General features: G+C 38.7%; 1 protein-coding gene across 1 annotated transcript in view; it reads left to right on the top strand.

Annotated features, from left to right (window-relative positions):
* LOC108975008 overlaps positions 1-26,160 on the top strand; it is a gene marked incomplete in the record, with an annotated part of 358,586 nt that overhangs the window by 192,872 nt on the left and 139,554 nt on the right.

Below are 26,160 nucleotides of genomic sequence, written 5' to 3'. Positions count from 1 at the left end.
TCAAGCGCGCAGACAGTCACTGAGTCGTGGTAAAAACTTGAAGTTGGCGCTGACAATTTGTTGTTTTAATGCAACATTGGAAATTACTAACTAACGAAACTGTGTTGAAGAGCTTCGAGTAAATATGTATTATCAAATTTGGAAAATATTGTATTTGTGGGCTTGAAAGATGTGAGGTTAATCGTACTTAAATTTCTAAATAAAGTCCTTCAATAAGCTTCATAATAAATTCTGTAGTTGGCTATAAACTCTCGACAAGGCATCTGGAACTTATCACAAATCAGCTTAAGAACTTTATGTTTATTTCTGCTTTTTCACCTGGATACCTTCTAGTTTTTTAAATTGGAAGAAGCATCAAACGCCGGAGTGCGGAACTTCAATCTGCTGAAGCTAATCTACTGCCAAGTCCAAACTCTCTCAGGGTGAAAGATAAGACATTAAAGTCTGCTCTATGGACAGAAGGACGACCAGTCTGCTCCATATGTCCAAGTTTTGTCATGGTTGGGGCTGCCACTTCGCAAATTTTCCACCGTAAAACGAACACCGAGTGTAATTTTAAGTTTTTCCTTGTACTTAAAAAGCTAGGACAATAAAAGAATGCATGCTCAGAGTCTTCCAAGCACTTTGAACACGTCGGACAATTTGCAGTAATGTCGTGCTGGAGTATTTACAAGTATCTTCCAAAGCACCCAGTTGCACTTTGTATTTTGGTTAAGTGGAAATCCCGGTTTCCATGTCGTCTATTTATCTACCAAATGTATGTCCGTTATGACATTTTACTTAATTTCTTGAAAAAAAAGTTCTTACGGGTGTATAATGAAATCCAAAGAGCATATGGCGACTTTGAGATATCTCGTATCCACGTCAATAGCTGCCATGTTCGTACTCTACATAACCCATAAGGTAACCGATTACATAACTAGTTGTATTCTTTCGAACCTATAATATTTTCTTGCCTGATATAAAGTCTTTGATTGTAAAAAACAAGCGGTTCCATGTTTCGGTATTCGGTAAAACAAGCGATTATGGATCGGTCCATCTAATACAACTTTGAGCGATTAACTGTAAAAAATCTCAAAAATGCCTCAGCAAATGTAGGATGTTATCGCACTCACTTTTCTTCAGCCAAGCGGGCAAATGTTGGAGAAAAGTTTTCAAGCGTAATAAAAGCAAAAGAGTGTGAGTTCGGTGGAACACTAAAACTATGGTTCACGATGGTTCTGAAGGCTTGGATGAGCTGCACTCTTGTGCATGAAATAGAAGCATTAGTTCATACCATGAAGGCCATGACTGACATATAATAATGTGGAATAGATATGAGGTAATAGTTATTATGCGGAAAGGACTGAAGTGGTCAGTTTTATAAAGCAGGTATACTTTTTTTTTCTCAACTCTTACACTCCCATCAAGTGTAAGAAGTGTAATACTCTCAAATTAATTTTGCGAAAGCTCTGCTCATACGAGTCAAAAAAGCCGCAGTTGTACATTACACAATTTTTTATTTAATTATTTTGGCATACTTCAATTACAAATAATTAACTCACCTTTAGCCACACAGTTTTCTCTTGATTATTTTCACAATTTAGTTGGCTGCAATTTCATAGACAATTGCATCGGCAAACTTTCTACGTATTTCCGTAAAATAAAACTCAAATTCATTTTTACGCCAGCTTGCTGCAAGTGGGTATGAAAATTACAACAATAACTTGGAAAATATTCCAACGACACAGCTTTTAACCGCCGAGTGGAAATCATTGCAGCAGGTGTCTGCCCATACTCACACCGTTGCACAGAAGAAGTTATGGAAATAAACTTTTCTTTGCATGTATTTACATAGCTATGTTTGTATGTGTGCATATTTTTATGCATATATACCCGTACTTTGCATTTCACTGTCTCCTCTAGCGCTTGTTCCACCGGCAACTCCGTGAAGAGCTTATGTTGGCCTCAAGTGATGCACTCAAGTGAAAGTGTGTTGTATGCGTGTGCACTTCTGTGCGTATATGTATATGTGTGCTTAGCATAATATGTTAATATATTCTTTCTGCAAACTTATTGGCATTTCCTCATATGAACTTCGGCGCTTAGCGCAAAGTTGGTGGATTGAGCAATTTCATGCTCTAAAGTATAGAAAATTCTACTGTTGCGTATGTCTTCACTTAAGAAATACTGTGATTGTAATAAAGAGAGATTGTTACACATATTTTTTTTACAAGAACTGTATTATCGATAAAAAAAATACTTGGCAACATATCGATAATGGCACCACGCCACAGCAACAATTGTTAGTACAAAAGCGATACAAAATTTAATTATAAAAATTCGAAGTGTTGGCGAGACGTCCATTTGCACTAAAAAGTTTCAGTTCTTTTGTCCGATTTCTTTTGTGCGTTTTTCGTTTTCACTTCGCAGCTTTTGTGGCCACTAATGCGTTCCGACTGCTGGCTACTTTCAACACGCAAAAAAGTGACCAAAGTTTGTGTGTGCGTGACTAAGTGGGATTCACCTAATGGAAGCGCGTAATTTCATTAATTCGCTGTAATTTGCGATTTCATTGTATCTTCCTCTTATATATATATGTATATATAAATATATACGAATATATCTTGCAATAAATATATACCTAAAGCAATATATGTATATCTAGCGTAAAGGAAAAAGTATTGTTAGCCTAATCTAAATTAATAATACTCGGGAATCCTCGAATTCAGCAGTTTTTATTATTAGAGCTTTATTAACTGGTACAGGACCTCACCGACTTATAGATTTCGATTTGCCTCTGCATTGAACTCAAGAAATTTTTACAAACAGCCATACATATGTAACGGCCGCTTCTTCTACTTCTTTCTATAATCGCTTAAGCAGTGTCTACGCCAATTAAGAATCATAAACTGAAAACCTCCCAAGATTTTGGCTACAATTTTTTACAGATTTTTAAGCTCCGTGCTTTTCTGGATAACCGTCTGCTTGCAAAGGTTTTTATTGTCCTATTTCATGTTACATGCCATGCCTATAGTTGAAACCTAGTATGAAGTCATCTCACCTTCACATTTAAGGGACCGAACACTCAAGGTGCATGCCTGATATGGTAATTCTCAATAAGTTTTGCGGTAGTCATCATCCAAAGAAGAATATCTCAGCCGATGCTGTTGCTTTCTTTTCATTCGGGGTCTCCTTGTTGCGTAGCTTTATACTTTAGCTCGCCTTCAAAGGAAGGGTTTTTGATTATCCAGAAGATACTTGGTCTAAGACCGGAAGTCGTGAACTTGCGCTCAGAGAACTTCTACACATGGCTCCATTCATGCCGTTAGTTCTGCTTTCTAGGTAGTGATCGAGGGCTAGTCGAAATATCACCATTAAACAAACAGTCGTCGCACTCTCGCCTTGACGCCCTCGGCACTTTTGACAGTCATAATTTCGAAGTCGTAGATAATTTCTTTTATCTTGCAATCAGAATTAACACTAACAGTAACTCTTGCCAATTGGTGTTACTTTAGACTGATTAGGCATTTGAAAATTAAACCCGTCTCTCGACGAATAAAGACCAAATTTTTCTAGTCACGCATAATCTCCGTCTTGTTTTATGATCCTGAGGCAGGGACGACGATAACATCTGATGAGATGACAAGTTTTTGAGAGAAAGGTTACGCGAAATAATCAGAGTCCTTTGTTCATTGGCAACGGCGAATAACGCAGTTGATGCGAGGTTGAGCTGTCCGAGATATATAACGACATTGGGTCATGGCTGGGTCATGTCGTCCAGGTCTGACAATATTCGACGCAGTAACCGGCAGGGGAATCAGAGGAAGAGGAAGACCTTCACTCCGTTGGAAAGACAAGGTGTAGAAATACCTGGCTACACTTAGAATCTCCAATTGGCGCCAAACAGCAAAAAAAAAAAAAAAAAATGCCTGGGGCGTGTTTGCAATTGAGTCAACCGGAAATCAATCTCAGATAGATTGGTTGGCGAGTCCAATGCTTTTTAGTTCTGGGACAGCAGTGCCAGTTTATGGAGATAAATGCTAATTATTCAACTTTATTTAACTTGAATGATAGTTATATAATACATGCGAATTGTTATTGTAATCCTGAGCCGAGTTTCATCAGTATTCTAAAGCATAAAACTGCCTGCGGAATTTGAAATGCCATTATTTCTAAAAACTCCAGTTCCAATGAAATTTTTATAGCAATTACGACTGATGCATTTATAACGATTTTATATACTTTAACATTGGAGTCGGCACATCAGACCGCCACACACAGAGACACAGTTTTAGCCGGCGCACTTTGCTGCAACCGAAGTTCTTTGACTCGTTTGTGCGGGAAAAACTTGTTTTATAAAAAAGAAAACAACAAAAACCCGGCTGAAAGGAAAAATATTCAACTTTCACGGGATTTTGCAAAATCAAAGCAAAAAGCTCGCAAATAAAGCCGCAAACTAAAGAAAAACTTTTCCTTTCAAACCGCTATTGCTTGACCAGATAATAACCTGGCTGCCGTTTGTTGGCGGCTGACCGAACCCAGCCGCCCGTTAGCGAGCGTGTTCGACTCACTTTTCAAATGTGCAACCGCAAAAAACGAGCAAACTGCACTTGAGTTCGCTTCAAATGCAATTAGTCGACGGCTTGTCCAACTGACACACACCCCCGCACAGCAGCAACCCACCCCCTCTCCCACCATACTTTCTGGACACTATCCGGCACACACACACTCGCGCTCATGAAGCCGGCCACAAACTTTCGTTGACGCCTTTTGGTTTCTCCGCTTCGCTCCTTGCTGGGCAGAGCGTTGACGGGACCGTTGTTGTAATGAATGCCGTTGTGAAAAGTGAGAATTTGCGGCAAAGTGAATTGCGGAAAGCTAGTGAATTTCCTATTTTCACTCTGCGGCCATTTTGTGACCGACTCTAGAGTGAAAGTGAAAAAACCATGGCTCTTCCATAGCAAAACCAACGAACAACCCGCACACACACACGCACACATGTAAACTTTGAGTACAATAAACAAGTTTAGCTAACTTCGTTAAATATTTACCGAGGTACCGCTGCAGTTGGTTAAACAATTAATGCAAAATTAATTGTATTTGCTTGATGATGAAGTCGAAGCGAATAGTGCGGTTGTCTTGCTTTGTTGTGGGGGTGCGGAGCGTGCGTTAAGGTAGACTCAATGAAAAACTAACAATTTTCGCTGGCAATTTAAGATTTAAGGTCAGCGGCTAATATCATTTGCTCCCATTTCGGTTGAGAATAATTAACTAGGTTCTGGATAAACTCGCTTTTAATGAAATTTCGCGAGTAAGATGAGATGGCGAAGAGGTCAGCAAATAGGAATGCGGTGTTCGGACGAAGTTGCAAAGTTAAATTGCAGTGCTAAATTATAGAAAAATTTGTTTAAACAAAAAAAAAAAAAAAAAAAATCGAATATCACTATAGGCGCATTTCTTATAAAAAATATATATAGTATATGTATTTTGGAGCAGGTCGATTTTTTCTATAAAATCCCATATTCGTGAAATGTTGTAAGAATCATTCTGAATTACTTTTCCTATGAGATTATGGTTCTCAAACCGCTTTTGAACTAGCGATTTTTAAGGCGAACTTTGTAAAATCTGACTTATCGGTTATATGGCAGATATGTGATATAGTAGTCCAATCTGGCAGATTCCTATAAATGATCAATAGAATATCAAAAAGCACCTACATATTAAATTTCATTGGGATATCTCAAAAACTGACAAATTTTAAGATCCCTTTGCCTTAAAAATCGCTGACCGGTTTCAGACTCATAGTCTGTCGATCTGTAGAACACTTTAGTATCCCATAAAGCGACCCGCTCTAATGTTATACATATAAAAAAATTCGAAAAATTAACCGCCCAACGACTTCAGGCAACGGTCGTTGAAGTCGAATTAAGGTCAGTTAGAATAGTATAGCTTGAAGGAGAGAACCAGTGAGCTTCTTTACAATTCGGTCAAAGATTTGGAGGAAGATTGTTCGAGGGGTTTGCGATCGGGAGCTCCCTATCTGGTGGTCTAAGTGACCATTCACTCAAATAGCAGAGCGGCGTTTCTAGCCTTGAACTCAAATACATTGCGTTCCGGGTTGGTTGGGGAGTGCCTAACCTCGCTATCAACAGTCTTTGTAATAAGCAACTAAGTGTTTGTTATAAGACTGTTGTGTTTGTCAGGTTATAGTGGGTTGATGAGCTAGCAAGAAAACGGACTCTCTACCACTTCGGTAGAATGAGAGTCGCTTTTCTCGTATCCTCTTGTGCTCTACTATTAGATAGCTGGCCTTCCGCTGTCGCAAAAGCCTTTTGGTCCCAGATTGACGGCAAGAGATCTAGTGAAATTTGTACCCTAGTCGCTCCCTAGTTGTAGCTCTCTTAACAGACCAACCAACTTAACTTAAAACAATGTAGCAAAAATATAATTTATAAAGATGTGAATATGCCCGAAAATTACAGTATTGCCTTGAAAAATAACCTTTATCAAATATCGTGAAAATATCTTGTCAAATAAAAAAGTGGTTCAAACAAGGGCTCGATCAATTGTATACAGGGTGACTGATGAATTTTGCTACGTTAAGAAACTCAAATAATTTTTTTTCCAGTGTATGGAATTCATTTTTCTTTTATTCATGTTAAAGTTAATTAAATTTTATTAAATATAACTTCATTAGTTTTAAAAATAATGGAATTTAAATGCCCTCAACATGCTCAAGTAACGGTCTCCAGTAACCGTAACGGTGTGACCGTTTTCTTCGAAGAAGTAGGGCCCGACAATGCAGCGTGATGAAACTGCATACCACACTGTGGCACGAAGTGGATGCAATTCCGTCTCATGGAGTATCTGTGCGTCGACAATTTTGTTTGTTTATGTTACCGTTTAAATCGAAATGGGCCTCGTCAGACATGAAAAGACAGTTCAACATGTTTCCATCCTCTTCCCCCATTTGAAGCATCTTCTGGCAAAATTCCAAGCGAATCAGCAAGCCTGCAGCCTTCAGTTTGTGGGCCGTTTGAATTTTATATGGGAATAAGTCCAAATCTTTCTACACAATTGACTGTAGTGACTATCTGCTTACACCCATTTGAGCAGATAAGCTTCTTGTCGAAACACGTGGATTGTTTTGTATGGCAGCAGCTACTGCAGGGATTGTTTCTTCCGTTCAAACTGAAGGGTTTCGTTGGTAAGGTCTTCTGTTGACTGTCCCATGCTCGGCAAAATTGTTAACAAGTCTCATTATGGTCCATTGGCCATTTATGGCCAAACGTGCGCCTATACTCTCTTCGAAACTACGGACTCCAGTGCGTGATAGCGGCGTACAATCGAAATTCTTGTTTCAGTGTCCCAGTTAACCATTTTTGTTAAATGAAAAACTCAATCTGCAAAAAAAGAAAAAAAAATAGCCAGATTCATTAAAATAGAAAACAAGTTATTTATTTATTTATTTTTTTTTTTTTTTTGGTTTTGGTAGCGGCTTCCATCAGCCACCCTGTACAATACAGATTATTATTGTTAGTAAAGCATCTGTTTTTAAACGTAGTTTTTAAAAGTGTTTCTTGTATATTCAAATATAGTTTTTTTGTATACCGAAAAGGTTTTTGTAATGTAATTTATAGATTTCTTCAAATTGAAAAACATAATTTTATCAAGTCCTGTCATTCTGAGCTTCATGCCGGGGCTTAAGATTTTTTGCATATCCTTTTTATATAATATATTTCGCAATAGTTTGTACTTTTTTAAATTTTTATGTACTTAGTTTAAACTTTAAAAGGTTGTTTTCATTTCTGATAAGTGTTTGATATTTTTCTTAGCTCATAAATTTCAAAAATTTTTCTCTGAACCGATCAGCAACTTAATAGTCATTTCCGGTTATTTATTATTTTGAATAACAAAGTTAATAAAAAGAATAAATATGTAAAATAAAAATTCTGCTTTCAAATATTCAGGTTTTCAGAGTTCTTAACAGGAGATGAAAACTATTTTTATGGGAGATATTTCGATGGCCTTTAGAAAAGACTGAAATAAAACTGCAATATTTCACTAATAATAAGAATTCAACTTCAACCGCAATCAAATTTGAGAAAGCAGACATGTTTTGTTGTGCTCTTATGAATACCATTTTGAATTCCACAAATATTTTTTCGCATCTTTCATTACTGAGCATCACAATTGACCTTATTTTAATGCCTTCACATGAGGTCGCTCATACGCACTGGTGTACGCAAGTACTTTTGTATACTTATACAAACGCATCAATAATTACAAACACTTGTCTATGTATTGCCTGTGGCGGCTCATCTTTCAACTTTCACCTTGTCTGCACACACCTATGCACATACATATGTACAATCATATACACGCAAACATGCATACATACAAAAATACATCTGTGGAGCCATGCATGCTGAAATCCACCCAAAGTATTGAATATTCAAAATAAGCGTGCGCACGTAACAGTAAGTATGTGTGTGCTTGCGAAATTGGTGACACATTTATTTCATCACCAATTTTTTTTTCGTTTATTTTCATTTTCAGCTTACTTTTTCTTTTTCAGCTTTTTCTTGCAATTTACTTGAAATGTTGTTTAGGTGTACCATCCATGCATTGCAGTTGTTGTTTTGTCATTTTTAGTACAGTTCATAAAAATACACATGAAAATAAATTGAAAAATTCCATTTCACAACATTTTCACAGGCATGTCAAACAAAGTGACAAACATGCACACGCAACACTCACACATGCAGCGTGCAAAAGCAAAGGTGTGAGTGCTGTCTTTGGCTTTGGCTCTCTCCGCCACTCTGTCACCTCGTTTTTCGTGCATTTTTCCATCGGGCATTTGTGTTTGCATACATTTGCGCTTCATTCCTCCATTATGTCTTTCTTTCGCACTGAACGCCCTCTCCCCGTCTATGCCACCCAGAATACCGCTTATTTATTTGCGCCAGTGTTTTATGGATTGGTTTTTCTTCATTGAATTAAATGGCTTCATCGGCAGTTATCACCGTCGTCGTCGTCGTCATCGTCACCGTCAACCGCCGTAATTTTGTGGCAGCATTTTTCAGTTTCTTTTGGCGAAAAAGAATTGCTGACTTTCCCATTTTTTCTTTTCTAGAATTAGTGAAATAGTGCTGTGTTTTCTCATTCGCCCACTTTGCGAAGGAAAATATATTTATTTAGTGGGTTGATTAACTTGTAGGCGAAATTTCCATTTCCATTTGCCGAAATTGGTTGTGTTTTCACGTTTAAAGAAAGAAAATATGTATATATTGTTATATTTTTTGAGAAAACAATGTGGTTCTCACTTGCTGCTTTATTTATTTCTACCTTGTAAATATCAACCGAATTAAGTTAAATATATGTTTATTTGACGGTATTATGGTTGTGCCATTCTTACCTTACCTGTCCTTTCGTCTTTAGCGCACTAAAGTCCTCACTTTTACAGTCGTAGCCAAGAAAACTCTCGTTCCTAAATTTGAATTTTTTTGTTTTTTGATATGTCGGCGTTTAGTTTATGCTACAGATAACTGTTCCAAAGAGTCTTTACACAAATTTGAGTTTAATTGCCTTGTCGGCGATTTATCGAATTAATACATATATATATATATATGAGATAAGCCTACTATATAAGATAAGTTGTTGCATTCAGAATAAATGTTGACCGATAGTTGGCGCTGTCGTCAGTTTTTATACTTTTTTACAACGAAAGATTGGATTTGGCGATGACCAGTCCGTCTGCATACATGCGAACTATTCCTTCAGTTTTTGAGACATTTTCTTTTTCCCAAGAAATTGAGCATTTATCGTAAGCACCCGAATCACTATAAGACTTAGCTGTCATACCGTATTTTCCAATAGGAATGATATGACTTCTAGGTGTCGTTTTGGGCATTTTTAATATGTCATGATATGTAAAAATGCCAACAACACAGAACCGCCCGAAGTACCGAAAATATTGTTGCCCGTCAGGCAAGTGTTGTTGAAGACCGCAATTTGTCGATTCCATGCGTTCTCAAGAATAGGAAGGGCTTGACTATATAAAACTTTTCTGACTCAAAAATTTAAGCCATTCAGCCACCGTAAACGTCGTGAATTTTCAGATTTTACCTGGGAACAATTTAAAAGCTATAACGATTTTTTAAGAAAATCATCTTTTCCGATGAGGTTCACTTTCATCTGAGTGGTGTCGATCCTGGCTCGAAAAATCCACAAATTATTCCTCAACCACCATTACATTCACCTATATTGACAGTTTGGTGTTCTGATGGAAGCATCGGTCCGTACTTCTTTCGACATGAAGTTGTTGACACTGACACTGTCAATGGAGAGCGGTATAGATCGATAATCGGATAGATCAATGGAGAGTGGTATAGATCAATGGAAGAATGTTTTATTTACGAATATATTTTCTCTGTTTTCTCTGTTTTCTCGATTTCCTTTTTTACTGTCTCCTTACATAGTGCTCGGTGGGAACAACTGAAGCATATAGCTGGATGTTTCAGATCGTTTTATACCATTATATGAAACAAAGTGGTCAAGGACCATAGTCAATTTTTTTCTTGTTATACTCTCGCAACAAAGTTGCTAAAGAGAGTATTATGGTTTTGTTCACATAAGGGTTGTTTGTAAGTCCTAAAATTAAAAGAGTCAGATATAGGGTTATATATAAAAAAAAAGTGATCATTGCGACGAGTAGAGTTGAAATCCGGATGTCTGTCTGTCCGTCCGTCCGTGCAAGCTGTAACTTGAGTAAAAATTGAGATATCATGATGAAACTTGGTACACATATTTCTTGGCTCCATAAGAAGGTTAAGTTCGAAGATGGGCAAAATCGGCCAACTGCCACGCCCGCAAAATGGCGGAAACCGAAAACTTAGAAAGTGTCATAACTAAGCCATAAATAAAGATATAAAGCGAAATTTGACACAAAGGGTCGCATTAGGGAGGGGCATATTTGGACTTAATTTTTTTTCTCGAAACCTACTATAGCTATGTCAACCAAAATGTATAGAGTCGTTTCTTTTAGGCATTTCCATATACAGTTCAAAAATGGAAGAAATCGGATAATAACCACGCCCACCTCCTATACAAAGGTTATGTTGAAAATCACTAAAAGCGCGTTCATCGACTAACAAACAACGTCAGAAACACTAAATTTTACGGAAGAAATGTCAGAAGGAAGCTGCATCCATCCTTTTTTTAAAAATGGAAAATGTTCGTGGCTTCGCCCACTTATGGACCAAAAACCATATCTCAGGAAGTACTCAACCGATTTCAATGAAATTCGGTATATAAYATTTTCTTAACACCCTGATGACATGTACCAAATATGGGTGAAATCGGTTCACAACCACGCCTGAAATCTCGATTATCACTTTATCATGCGAGAGTATAAAATGTTCGGTGACACCCAAACTTAGCCCTTCCTTACTCGTTTTTAATATATTTTTATTTGAACTAAAAATTCATAGTTCTTTATTAAGATAAATGAGATTTTCGAAACCGATATCATCAAAATATAGTATATTTTTAGGCATACTATTTTCGCCTAAATGTAGGCATTTTCTAAAATATTGTTCTTGAATTAAGCTGAGAAAATAAGGTAAATTCAGAGCGGATGTTTAATACTATTTGCCACATTCTTTACTATATTTTTTTTGTTTGTTTTTTTTTTCTTTAAATTAGAGCTTTGCTTAGCTTTTGTTTTGTTTTAAGCGTCTTTTTTCAAGCAGAAACTGATAAAATTGGATATTGAAAGAATGAGTTACTCAAGCTTGAGACGCACTTATAATAGACTTAGAATAACATTTGTATACACAAAGGAAACTGTCAAAATACCACCACACTCAATCCTTTGATGCAAACATGTATAACAGTAAATGTACGAAATTATGAGAGTGCACGAAAGTACACAGACATAAAAATTATAATTCAACCACTCGATAAGCAAGGAGCCACAAAAAGTGTATAACTGCGTTGAACTGAAATAACTCTATATATTCGTGTCAACACAAAAGCCCACGAACTTTGCATGCCACACGCCACAACTGCTGCCACGCACAAGCTATAAAATCAACTTGAAGAACTCAAATTGCCTGGAAGCCCGAACAGCGAAGAACGTTCGATTTTCTTCTGGTTTTTTTCCACTCCTTTTGCGGCGTAACTTTTTATGCCGCAATAAAAACAACACGGCCGTAATGAAATGTAAACCCACTCGATGCAGGCGCAGTACAAGTAACAACGCTGTCAAACAAGCGCGCCCGCAGTACCACACGTTATTGTTGTTTTTGTACAATAGTAAGCGAAGAGTTGCAATAAAAATCAAGAATGCGCTCGCAGTGAATTTTGTCAACTGTTAAACAGAAAATCGAAAACGATTAAACTACATTTTGTGTGCGCTTATTTATTTATTTCCAACTGCCGAGCGGCTAAGCGGAGGGAAACGCAAAACGAAGCCTACATGTAGGCGCAAATGTTGAGAAGCAAGGTTTTGGTTGCTTTGCTTGCGTCGCGTCGTCTAGGATAATAGCGGCAATATATTTGCATGCACACGAACACATTTATAAATGTGGGTATGTGTGTATGTGTGCGAATGCAAACATAGCCATTAGTTGTGCTGCTATGTGTGAGTGTGTGTGTGTGTGTTGGCTGTTGAATGAGCGCTTAAGTGGGTGGTTGATCGAATGCGGAAAATAGGAAATTGAATTTCTCAAAACGAAACCGCAATTACATGCATATGTATGGGTGCGCTCAACAATACACATATGGATATGTGGCATGCCACACGCTCCTCATTGCGAAATAGCAGCGCAAAAAGTCAATAGTGGCAATTGTAAAGTGTTTTAGTGAGAAAAAGTCGAGCAAAAGTGAAATAAAATAAGGTGAAGAAGAACTAGAACCGAGCAAGAAGAAAAAGAAGAAGCAGCAGAAAATGTCACATAAAGTCGCTGCGCGCGCCAGGCGGTCGACACTAAAAGTACGAAAAGATTCTCAAGTCGATTTTCAAGCGACAAAGCGTGTCCCAACAGCACGAATGGGTTGGCAATAAAAATGGAAATCAAAAGCAATAAAAAATAAAACTTTGTCGCTTATTTATATATTTTTTATATTTAATGTTATTTTTGCTCCGCAGCAGCGGCGCAGTTGGCGGAGTTTATATGTATAGCTTCGGCATTTCTTGCGGTTCCAGGACGCAATGCACAATTCAATTCACCGAGTGCAAGTGAAACGCGCTCGAGTGGTGTGCTGTTGTCTGTAGGGACGCAAATGTATTTGTGTGTGTGTGTGTGTGTGAGTAATGTATAATTGAAATGGTTGTCGGATGTGGCGCTTTTTCGTTGGTATTCGGTGCAATGCCATTAACTCGCGACATTTCTTATGAACTCAAGTTTTTCTTAAGAAGGAGTAAAAAATGTATAAAAAATAATATATTTCTAGTTAATTCTTTGGTAAAGATCTTTTATTTATAATGCGGTCAAACACACTTCTAATCTACTTAGTTTATTTTAGGCTACGACTCTATTAACTTGTAAAACCGCTATTTCCAGGTATTAATTATAATTTTACTCGTCTCAGTAGACTCTTTATAAAATTGTGTTCAACTGTTAATACTTGAAAATATTTTCCTTAGAACCCGAAGTCTTCTAAAAATATAAGTCTTGACCTCCTAAACGCGGGGCAGTCAAAAAGTAAGTGTTGAGTTGTTTCTACGGCTTCTACAGATGGCGTCTGACAGGATTTCTAGCCTCACTGCGTGGACGCCAAAATGGCATTGGCCCGTTAGAAGCCCAAAACTAGGATGAGGCTAGACTTACTGAGGGTAAAGAGAACGCTTGATCTCCTGCGATCAATCTTGGGCCAAAAAACTTTTACGACAAGTCAAGATTCCTTGAAGCCCAGCTAAGCGACAGAACACAAGGACAGGACACAAGAGGTTGTGGGAGCAGCGACCCGCTTCCATTCTACCGATAGTGGTTCTAGGGTGCCTGTCTTTGCTAGCTTCTTAGCTTTGCGATTATTAGCGATTCCGCTATCGTCTTATAACAAATACATTCGATACTATTGATAGCGAAATTAGGCATTCTTCGACCAACACAGAACGCACTGTAAATGAGTTCAAGACTAGTATCTCAGCTCTACTATCTGAGTGAATGGTTACTTCTCTGAAGGAGGGCACACTTCGGAGCAACAAATCTACTGCTACCTTGATGACTACAACCTCAGCCTGGAAGGCACTGTAATAGTCAGGAAGTGTAAACAGTAAACCCCTCCACCAACCTTCCTTCCACGCTTTGACTCAGCCGCCAGAGTGCGGTTTGGCGGCTTCGTGATCCAGATGATGTAGCAGTCAAAGTGTGTGAGGATATCCGAGTGTTCAGATACGCGTTCTTCCCAGATTCTACTTTCGCTGCCATATACCTTACAGCGATATCCACGGGCATTATGTTCGAAATGGCGTTAAGTGCCATGGTTAGAGTGGACTATTTTATTTGTAAGTTCTTACAATGTCTCCGATTTTGTCACATTACCTTTGCATTTCGCAACTGTTTTCATATTTATGCAAACTTCACCTAACTCCAATCAGATTTCAAACCCATGCTTAATAAACTCACCTTTGAAACTTGAAGCGCCCTCATTTTAAAAATTACCGCCATCTCAAAGTTCGTGCGTTTGGCTGCGCAGCGAACCCAGCGCGTCGCCACGCTGCAACGCCCCCCCCCCCCCCCACCGCAGACACCAGTCGAGAGTAAGTCGCATTAAGACGCGACCGCGTGTGTACGTGCTGAAGTTGCCAACAACCGCCGCCACCGCCAGATGAACTGCAATCCGGCCACCGATCGGCGGGGAATTCGTTAGCTGTGCGCGCTTGGGAATTTCATGTTTGAGTGGTTCGCGCGGCCGCAGTTTGTGCCATAATACGCGCTCCATGCCTTGCAAGCAATGCGTCGCGGCGGCGAGTATGCAAATAAATGCGCACACACAAACACATATGCCAATGATGATGGCACGCTTGTTTGTGGCATATTTGCCAGCGCCGCTGCGCATGTTCTTCGCTGCTTTGCGTGAATGCAAGCTGTGCTGTTGATGTGTTGGCTGCTGACTGGTGGCATGCAACTTCCGGCTTACGCGTCAGCCCTATCTTCCTTAACTGCCGCTCGCCCAAATCCTGCTGTTTGGGTAGTTAATGGCGTTGTTGCTGTTGTTCCTCTTTATGCGCCGCTTCGTTGTTTTAGCGACGAAGTATGTGGGGTGTTTGTTGTTGGCGCGCGATGGGAAATTTAAAAAATTGCAGGCGTGAAAATCTGCCATCGATAAGCGTTCACACGGTGGGCGTTGCAAGTGCCGCTAACCACGCTCCGTAATCTGTAAAAATTACGGTTATGTACCTTTTATCGCAGTTTATGATAAAGCAGGCGCATTTCAGCTACCAGCATAAGCAACGCGCAAGTGGAAATTAAGGTCACATAATATTTCCTTGCGCCGCACGAATTCCTGAATCTTCGCCGCGCACCGCACATAGTTGTCTTCGACATAAGTTTTAAGTGCCCTCACTTACGTGTCTATGAAAATTTATTGCCACCAAACCGCCTTAATTTCATCGCCGACTGCGCGCTGCGTGTACCTGTCCGCTTGACAAGCGAATAAAAATGCAAAATCAGAAATAAAAATTTTATTGCGTTTCGAGGATATTTTTACGCCAATAAATTCACATTAAATAAGTAATTTTGAGGAGCGACGCTTTAGAGCGCAGATTAAACTCAATTACCAATATAAAGAGAAGCCGCAGCGAATTGTCACATACACTGACGGACACACAGGCACTTATGCGGCTGTGTGTGACTTTTGTTTGGGGTTGGCAGTTACTTGCGAATTGCAATGGCAAATAAAATCGTTCATTCGCTGACATTTAAATGCCAACAACTACAGCTACAGTTACAGTTACAATACAAATTATGCGCATCATTTAACTTTCGATTCGTTGCGTTCGAAAGCGATTCGATACAATCCGCAGCAGAGAGCCATGTATTGACAGAGACGCAGCAAGCGGATCTGAGGCAAGCGATTGCCGCGTCGAATTTGCCGTTATTATATTCGGCTATCAGTTGAAGTCTACCTATGGCTCAAGTTAATCTGCTGTTTGTGTGGCAAGGGATCAGCGCAGAGACGACAAAGATATGACAAGCGGAGCTACGAAACATTCAAAAACATTTTCATACACACACTTGCATACGTGTGTGTGTATGTGTGTATATACGTGACAGGTACCAGTTATTTTGTGTGCCATTTTAAAGCGTTTCATTCGCAAATGCAAACGGAAGCCTGTAAAAAAAAATTTCGTCGACAAAAGTGAAAGTTGAAAAAATGGGCGGAAATCCATTTAGTGGGTATTTTCTGCAACATTTAACGAAAGTGCTATCAAAATCAATAACAAAAAACATTAAGTACTCTCCATTCCATTCATTTCATTTATTTTTGTCTGTTTATTTTATCTGTCGCTCAAATATTCGGTGTAGAAAGTGATTTGCTTCTAGAGCTGCTGGATTTTTCCCAAAGAAAGTTTGATAAAAGAGGGGAGACTAACGTTGCGCTTACCTTTTCGATACACCTGCTCAAGAGAGTATGTTGCCTTCATCCATGCATCAAGTTTATTTGATTGCCAAAATATGCAATGATCTTTATTGGTGAATATAAGCTTCATCTTATTCAGGAGCCCAATCTTCTTCTTTATTAAAATAGACACTGCTAACGCTGTTAAATCTAATTATACAACAGTCGCCATCCAAGTGTAGTCAGGGCTATCTCCACCTGATCTGTCCTCTAAAGTGAAGGTCTTCCTCTTTCTTTGCTTTCTCCGGCGGGTACTGCGTCAAATATTCTCAAAGCTGATCTTTTTAGTCAGCATATCCGCTTTCTCCTAACTCGCGGAACTATGTTAATGTCGTCGTATAATCCTACAGCTCATCGTTCCATCGGAAAGCGATATTCGCCGTTGCCATAACGTCTTTGCGCAGAACCTTTCTCTAGCAAACTCGAAAGGTTGTTGTTGGTGTTATTACTGGTTCCCAGATAGACGAAATTATCTTCGATTTCCAAGTTATGATTGTTAATAGAGACTTGGAAGCCAAGTGGTGAGTACGACGACTGTTTGTTTGATGAGAGGAGATATTTTATCTTGCCCTCGTTCACAGTCAGACCTATTTGCTTCGCTTCTTTGTCCAACCTGGAGAAAGCAGAACCAACGTCGCGGTTGTTATGACCAATGATATCGATTTCTTACGCCAGCAGTTGTGCATTTTTGTAAGAGATTTTACCTTCTCTATTCAGCTTTTCATTGGGGGTGCTTTTTACGTGGCACGTCCAAACCACAGCTTACTGCTCGGGGGCCTTTTCACTTTCGCTCGCTTTCAAGCGGATGTTTTCTGGGTAGCCAGGATAGGATACTAAGTCTAAGGCCGTAAATTTGTAAAAGGATTGTTTCGGGCCACTCCCAAGTGAATGGCGCGCAGAGAACTTTCCTCACTCGCTTCAACTTCTACACATGCCGCCATCCGCCCCATAGTTCTTGTAATTTCTTGTATCTGCCAGAGTTTTTTCCAAATTTTGCATGTTAGGTGGTATTTTTAGTTATATCCTCATGAAGTAACTTCTTTAAATAGATCCTGCCCGGCGCTTAACTTAAATATGCATAATCGATTTATGAAGACCTTCTGCCACTCTTGATTACTCCTACTCTTCCGCAAGGTGGTTCAGATGTGGGTGTGAATTGGCAGCAGTAAGAGAGCTGGAAAGGAGAATAAGCAACTCTGTCTCGTTTTTGGTTACAAGATGAATTAATCATTGCTTTTTATTTTCGTTATCCTGGTTAAGAGCGGCCTCAGTAGTGGTCAGGTGCAAGTCTAACATTGTCACACTTCATACCCAAAACTTTTACTAAAATGTGTTCAGTCAATCCGTAAAAAACTAACTCTCAATCAGCTCTCTGATGCCAGCACAATGATTTTCAAGCACTCTTTCTTTAACTTCTTCCAGGCTCTTGTGATTAACAGAGATGGTTGGATGATTCGCAAATGGCAAGTTCTCTCCACGTCCTTCACTGCATGCCTCCCAAAACATTTCTTCAATATTTTCAACGATTCCTTTGTCGATATTCCATTTGAAACAGAAAACTTCTGGCAAACTATACTTTAACCTTTTGTCTTTGGTATAAATCGCCGTGACATGTGGCGACCTAACTTCACTCGAACAGCAAAAAGACTGTACCCAGCTAGGAAAAAGCTTTTTATTGCTATTTTTTGTTGCAATTTTTTATTGGTAAGGCGTGTACTCAGTTGAAATGGACCAGTCCGGCTCATTTTTCCATAAAAAACTTACAAAGTATGCTGTCGCTCACCGAGATCTTGGAAATCCCTAAAAGTATACCAAGATCGAACCTTCAAATGCGTTCAGTGAATTTTTAAGTCGCTTCTAAATCGTTGCATTTTAACTCTGCAATACTTTTTTGCCCTCAAAATACCCTCATGTTGATCTTGTAAGCATACTGATTGTCAGGAATAATAAACATGTTATTCATATAATACATGTAAGGGTATGCTGTCTCCAAGCGCATGCGCTATAAGCAAATGAGTGTCAGAATTCAATTACAACCCAAACAGTCAAGTATTATAAAATCAAATAGCGCACAAACCCAAACAAAGCCAGTACGTGAAACACACCCACACGTAACAAGAAGCAGAACCAAGACAGACCACACACACACATCTGCCCACACATAAACCAATAAACATACAAACAGTGCAATCGCACCTGTGCAACATTGACAGACTTGTGGCAGCTACAATGCTAAAACATTGCGGGCCAGCAAGTGGGAAATTGGAGTGACGACGCACGGAAGGACGGACGAACGGATGTTAGACGACTAAATCGGAAGGCGGGCGAAAGCAATTCCGAATTCGTTGCGATGAATTGCAAGTGACTCCAATTGTAGTGGGTGCTTTCACTGTTGTTGTTGTTGCCACAATTGGAAATGGAAATTGAAATTGTAACCACGGCTGCCAGCGCTGTATTTATTGCTATTATTGTTGTTGTTGTGGGTGTAGTCGCGCTGTCGGTGCCGATTCCGGTGACAGCATTGCTGACTGGTTGCTGCCAACCTTGTCGGTGGTGTTGCATGCAAAGCAACAAACCAGTCGCAGCCAGACAGACAGTTACATGTGTGCGTGTATGTTATACAGACGCTGGCATGTGTGTTGGTGGCTGCCATTTCAGGTGGAAAATGTGTGAAATTGAAAAAAGCTACAACAACAACGGCAATCACCAGAATATGCGGAAAAGAAAACGAAACGAAGTCGAGTCTTCAAATATTTGCACACACACACACACACACACACACGCGCATACTTATACTCACACATGCACATGCAGACGTGTACTGGCGTTGAATTTAGCGGAAGGAACTGCTTCGACGGGTATATTTATGCTGAAATACATATGTGTGCGCTATTTACCCTCCCAATGAAGTGGAAACCATAAAATTTTACAACTTTCGATTTTCGATTTTTAGCAACATTTCAGCTTAAAAAGCTTAGCCTGCCTCACCTGAGAGGGCCTGCCTAGACAAGCGCCAACGGCGGCTCGTCTTCGGTGTGGAAAGACAACGAACGACAATTTCTAGTGATACTTAAATGTAAATGTGCGCTGTATATATGTAAATATATATTTTTTTTGTGTATGAGTTCATGCTACTTGCTTGTGTTTGTTTCTGTCCTTTAGCATATTCATACATTGTATTTACGTCACGCCGCTGCCACATTTGAAAGGTTCTCCGCCGTGTGCTGCATGTGATTGCTGTGTTGCCGCTATTAGTGGTGGGCGGAAATGGGCGTTTACTTAAGAAATACTTTCATGGAAATTTCAGCTATGAAATTATTTGCAAATTGTGGGTAAACATTTCGTCCTAACGTGCCTATGTACAGATATTCGTAGCTTTAGAATTGCTTCAGGAAAGCTAAAAAGAATTTCGGGTTTGAATTTCGTTGGCCAAATTGTTTCAGCCTAACCTTAAAGTTGATTTTCACTTAACGCGAAGACAGTTCTCATAGAAATGCTGCTTTCGTTGAGTGATATATACTTTTTTATTGCTTCAGCTAAAAATAAAAATTCTTCAGAAAACGTTTCGGCGAAATGAAATTTTAGAAATTTCTCTTAGGTGTTCTAAAATACAAATAAAAGGCGTTAAAGAATATTTAAGTTTAAGTTATAAACAAGTACCTTACTAGGCTTCTTAAAGACATTTTTTTGGAAATTCCATTCAAATTTTGAATTAGAAAGCCTTCACAGATGGCCGAGAGATCGTTGAAGACATGGCCAGTTTTAGTGAGTTCGTTCGATGATTTTGATGGATATTTTGTGCTTATGAGAATTTCTTCGAGGATTGGAGAAATCGTTGGCATAAGTGTATTACAACTGGCTGGGATTTCTTTGAAGACGACAAAACAAATATTGGTGAATAATTAAATATTTTGTGCTTATATACAATTTCTGGTACTTTATTTGTAATCACAACTTATATAAATTTTGTCATACAATGTTTTACTATTAAGTCTGCACTAAAAAGTCTATACCAAAACATATTATTGTAGCTGAAAGTGGAACCTTTTGGCTGTATATGTCTCATAGCAGATAGAACAGTAATCAAATTCTAAAATTTCAAGAACTCATTGACGGGTTACATACAATTTCTGCGTTGAAAGTAAATTAGACCTCTTTGGTCTGGTTAACATTTTTCAGCTTACAAATTGTAAAGCCCACTTAATTCTGTTATCGGAAGACAGTTGTGTATTAAACTACTTTTAAATACAAAAATCTTCCATATATGAAGTTACTGCTTCACAAGAACTTTAGACGTGCCGAAATCAGCACTGAAAAAGTTGAACGCTGTAGGCGACCGAAAGAGGTTCTTGCCAAAGTTAGCATCAAAAAAGCCCACAAAATAATATTGGGCGACCGTAAAGTGTTGTGTTGTTGTTCGACATAGCAGACACTCTAAAGATATCTATTGAATCTGTACATCTTATCTTTCACGAATATTTGGGTCTGAAAAAGCGCTGTGCAAAGTGGATACCACGTGAGCTCACTTTTGACCAAAAACAACAACTAGTTCATGAGTGTTTGGATATGTTCAGCGAGGGAATGTCTCCAGATTCAGCTTTTATTTTCTGTTGCTGTTGTCAGATCTTAGAAGAATGCGCCATGGTAAGAAATGTCCGTCGAATGAAGAGTTGTTTGCCGAAACTTTGAAACAAAGGTCAAATCACAAAATGGTATCGAAAAATGGAACGTCATGTGTAACACCCTTGAGGGACCTATGTTGAAAAAAAAAAACACTAATTTTCACAAAATTTTTGTCTTAATATGGCAGACCGTGGACTTTTCAATTGACTTGTTGTTCAATCGAAAACAAAAACACATTTTTAAAGTAATTTTGAGGAACGTTTCTCAGTGTTTTTATAAGATTTGCTCCACTTTTTTTTTTTTTTTTTTTGGTATTGTTGTTGGAGGGGCAACTTTGACAGAATCATGCATGTTTCAGATGGCATACACAATTCATCTTACTCGCGCATGCGTCTTCATATTAAGCTCTAACTCCGTCTCCTTTAGCTCTCTAATGCCGCTAGGCTTTTTTACGCGAGGAAAACTTTTATCGGGTTGGCGCTCGATCTAAAAATTTTACGACTCCCCATTAATCATCCGTCTCCGCCATTCTTTTCTTCTAAACTCTATTAGTGCTGTCGCGCTCCATTCTCAAACAAAGTTCCACAGGGATTAGATGCTCACCAAGAACTTTCTGTAGTTCCTATCCATCATCTCTATAAAGTGTACACAGAAAGAAAATGTACCATGCATTCTCACTCCCGTTTCCACAAAAATAGTAGTCAAACCAATCGTTATGTCCATCTGAATCAGTCGTGCTCAGTCAGTCCACTTCTGTAATCCCGCCTGTATGAAAACTTAAGATAAAAACGGAACTGTAAAAAATGATTGTTGTATTAGTTGCATTTAATGTTTTCAGTGGTTACAACCAAAAAGTGATAAAATTAAAAGATTATGTATATAAAAAATTAAAAGTAAATTCTTCAGAAAGCGTTGGCTTGTTGGCAAATATTCCTAGAATTAGCTTAATGTAACTATTTAAATTTCCTATATACATATTTACATATAAATGTATATTACTCTATCGCGTCGTATAATATATAAAGCCAACACAATCCCTTTAAAGCGCAAATAAGTTTTAATAGCGGAGCTTTAGAAGTGCTGCGCTTAAAGTAAAATTAAAACTCACACAAATTTACGAAAGCGCATTAGAAGCGAAGCGCAGCAGAAGGCAAATACAGCTTAGCAATATAGCTGCACTTAAGTTTTTACGAGCTCACTTTGTACGAAGCAACACCTGAGACAACTTTTACAAAGGCGAGTGCGAGTGGAGGGGTGCGCCACGCTTAGAAAATACAGAGGAAGCGGGCTGAAGCTAATAAAGATAAGCAAATAAATAAAATAAGAAGAAGAAGCACCAGCAGAAGGGAAAAAGAGAGTACAGAAAATGCATAGACACACACATACATATAAACACATAAGTAAGTGAAAGGAAACTTATTTGTAAGAAGAAATTCTAAACAGATCTCAAATGCAATTTAAAAAGTGAGTTAATTATTTACTTAAAGTTGCATAAAGCTCAAAATCAAAGAAAATTATAAAAAGCAAAATACAAAATTGAAAATAATGGAAGCTGAGCGCTTAGAAAAGTTCAAACATGACAAGTGTGAAATCATACAGGCTGCGGTTGCATTGGCTCTCAAATGCTCGCAACTATTTTCAATCACATCTTCTCACATTTCTCTATTACCACACGCTTTGGCTTCCACACACAGCGTCAAGATGAGCCGCCGCCTTTCCTTATGCACGCCTGACAGTAGCCGGCTTATTAAGCGCACACCCTAATAATGAAAGCTGGTATTATTGACACCTCTCGAGAGTGGTGGCGACAGTCAGTCAAGCCATCAGCGTAAGCGGATTTCCTTAAGAATAGGTTTTTCAATGATTTCAAATGTACTTATGAGCGCACATTTCCATCCACAAGTTCTTGAGTGTGTTGCCATATGTGTGTGTTTGTGGGTCGGAGTGTGGACGTGGGTGCGAAAAACGTTTGATCACAATTGGAAAAGCTCACAATGGTAAGCGGATTTAAAACTACAATTGCTTGTGCCGTAACAAATCAGAGCGTCTCTGGAATATGGCATATTATTAGGTGTGAAACGGATTAAAGAACGGTGCACGGGAAGGCAGTGATAAAACACGTGTGATGGGAGAATATTTTTTTTTTGTTTTGTACTCTTTGTAAGCAATTTTTTATTGAAATTTTTAATGTGTTCATATTTTTCCACATAAGTAGATGTTTATTTGAATAGAAATTTTGCGAAATATTAACCTTCTTGCTTTCGAAAAGTATATTTTTAACGATTCTTTATGTTCTTCTGTAGTGGAATTTCGAGACCTCAGAATACTTATGTGAACTTAGGTTATGTTGATTTAAGAGGTCGCACATTACAGAGCCCTTCGATTGTACGTCCCTTTCAAATCAACAGAGTGCTTTGAATCTATCACAAATTTGTTCAGACGGCCACTGTCAGTTGTCAGCGATTCAGCTTTGTGATCGGAGTGAATGCGCACATCTCTGAAGGAAACTACACTTCGTAGCAGTATATCAACCGCCACCACTTTTGATTGAAAAACACTGCGGGGGTTCCGCAGTCTAGCTCTTTAAAGAAAAGTAACTTCAACGCATTCGTAAAAAATCTCAGTACGTTTCATCTCCAGCGACTTCTTCCCATCCACATATCCCTCATCGGTATGTGATCAGAAAAAATGGCCATGAGTGGCCTTTGGAACGCAGTGATCCAAGTTTTCGACGATGCTTTTGAAGAAGGAGAGAATTTCGGCGTGTACTTCTTTGGGTCCCTCCATATATCCAGCTTCTCTGAGCCCTAGAGCACACTCTGCATCCATATACTTGTCCTCAATACCCACTGCTGGTGTGTTTAAAATAGCATTAAGTTGGTTTCACAGATACCGATATTTCACTGTCGAGCTTTTTAGCAAGTGTACAGTTTCGAGCGCTCTGCACACACCATAGAACATTACTGGCTTGACTACGGTTTCGTAGTGCCAAGTGCCATCTTTGATAAGAGTCCCCACCAATGTAGACAACCGATTCTATCAAAGATTCACCATATCAGTAGGTTGAAGACGACAACCCAAAAAAGAGTTGTCACAAAGAAGACTCGACAAGCCTTGGAGAGAGCAGAAACGAATACGTAACTGGAATAAATAAGTGGGAATAACTGTTTTTCACTACTTTAATAAGATATTCAGATATTTTCGTGCATTGAGTTCAGCCAGATATATTTGTTGTTGCTCTTAAGAATAATTTGTTGTCGAAAAAATGCACCTCTAACAGATCGACCCAGGAAGTGGCGAAACGAAGACGTTAATGATTTGAAAGAACGAAAAATTAGGTTATGTTTGATTCAGCTGCGTAGCAGAAGGTGAGCTCCAAGGTGCTGCAGCCTTGATCTCCCAGATATCAGTCAATCATAAAGAAAGTGTTTAGCTGAACATTTTTCGCCTTTTTCCAAACAACTTCTTGACTACTTGTTCTTTTCTTCAAGCAGATTTGTTTATAAACATGTAGTAAGACATTAGCTAATGGATTCGAATGTTTCTAGAGTTGAAGTTCGTATTTCTGCTGTCCTCTCTTGCTTTCTCTACCACTTGCATCACGCTTAAGTTTACCAAAATAACTAAATTCAATAATATGCTAGTCAAAATAACCTCAAAAATTTGCTTGAAAACATTTAAGATGAAAAATATTCCAATTTCTAAGACTTTTATATAATTTTCTACATGACTAACGAAGTGGAACTAACAATGTTTTTCTCTTTTTCTTTTCAGGTATGTACCAACTCCATAAAAACATTTCAGAAGTATCACACAACCACCCACAGGTTTGCTATGTATTTATAAAACTGCATACTGTCGTAATACTTTGCCGCAAAATAAGTGTACAATTCATTTATGTGGTGAAAACCACAAGTGAGTGGCCTTACGACGAGTACTAATGTCCAATAATTAAGAGCCTCAAAGCCACTAAAAATAACTTCCACGCCCGCTGTATACACTTAAAGTCACCGACGGTGAAGAATGGAAATGTCAAGTTCAACACAGGCGAACACAAATCACTTTCCAAACTGTTGCCACCGCGTGTGGTGTGAATTGCCTGCCCACCCTCAGTCCACACACACCGCTTGGCAGCAGCACTAATTGCTACACTCTAGCCTAGGCGAGCGTCCGGAGGAATGTTGTGATTGTGTGCTGTCGGTTGGCCGTTGGACAGTGCACAAAACCAGCGAATGAGCTGACGAAGCAGAAAATAATAAATGTCCCCATTAGCAACACCTTTGTATTGTTGGGAATTCATTATGATTTATACGCGCTGCTGAGGCGGCAAAATGCCAACAAATAACAACACTGTAGGCACTCGGACGCAGCATATTTATAACATATTTCTAAACAGCAGTGATTTTTATTGCTGCTGCTTTTGTTGCCAGTGTTTCTACCGAAGACTCGGTAGCAGCTTTTGAGTGTAAGTGGCAATGAGCGGCGTTTTGATATATAAACCGTGTCCAACGCAAATAGTCTTTATGATCGTTTGCATAAAAGTAAATTTGAACCTAGCAGCAATGCCCAGGAGTAACTCTGAACTCTAGACCTTACACCTAGGCTCAAAATATACATACAAATTTTACAGGGGCTTTAATTTTCTTACCCTATTTCTGATCTCAAATATTTTTTTGACTTTTTTGGAGTCAGTAATGCTACTTTGATCAAATAAAAGTAATATGATCCAGACTGAGCGAAATATGGGTTGTCGAAAAAGTCTTTTCGTATTTCTAATCAAACTGCAACATTAATTTTTATACTCTCGCAACAAAGTTGCTAAAGAGTGTATTATAGTTTTGTTCACATAACGGTTGTTTGTAAGTCCTAAAACTAAAAGAGTCAGATATAGGGTTATATATAACAAAGTGATCAGGGTGACGAGTA

Source organism: Bactrocera latifrons, unplaced genomic scaffold (genome assembly GCF_001853355.1).
Source record: "Bactrocera latifrons isolate USDA-ARS-PBARC rearing strain unplaced genomic scaffold, ASM185335v1 scaffold_60, whole genome shotgun sequence".
NCBI lineage: Eukaryota > Metazoa > Arthropoda > Insecta > Diptera > Tephritidae > Bactrocera > Bactrocera latifrons.
This window is presented reverse-complemented; position numbering and strand designations above follow the sequence as displayed.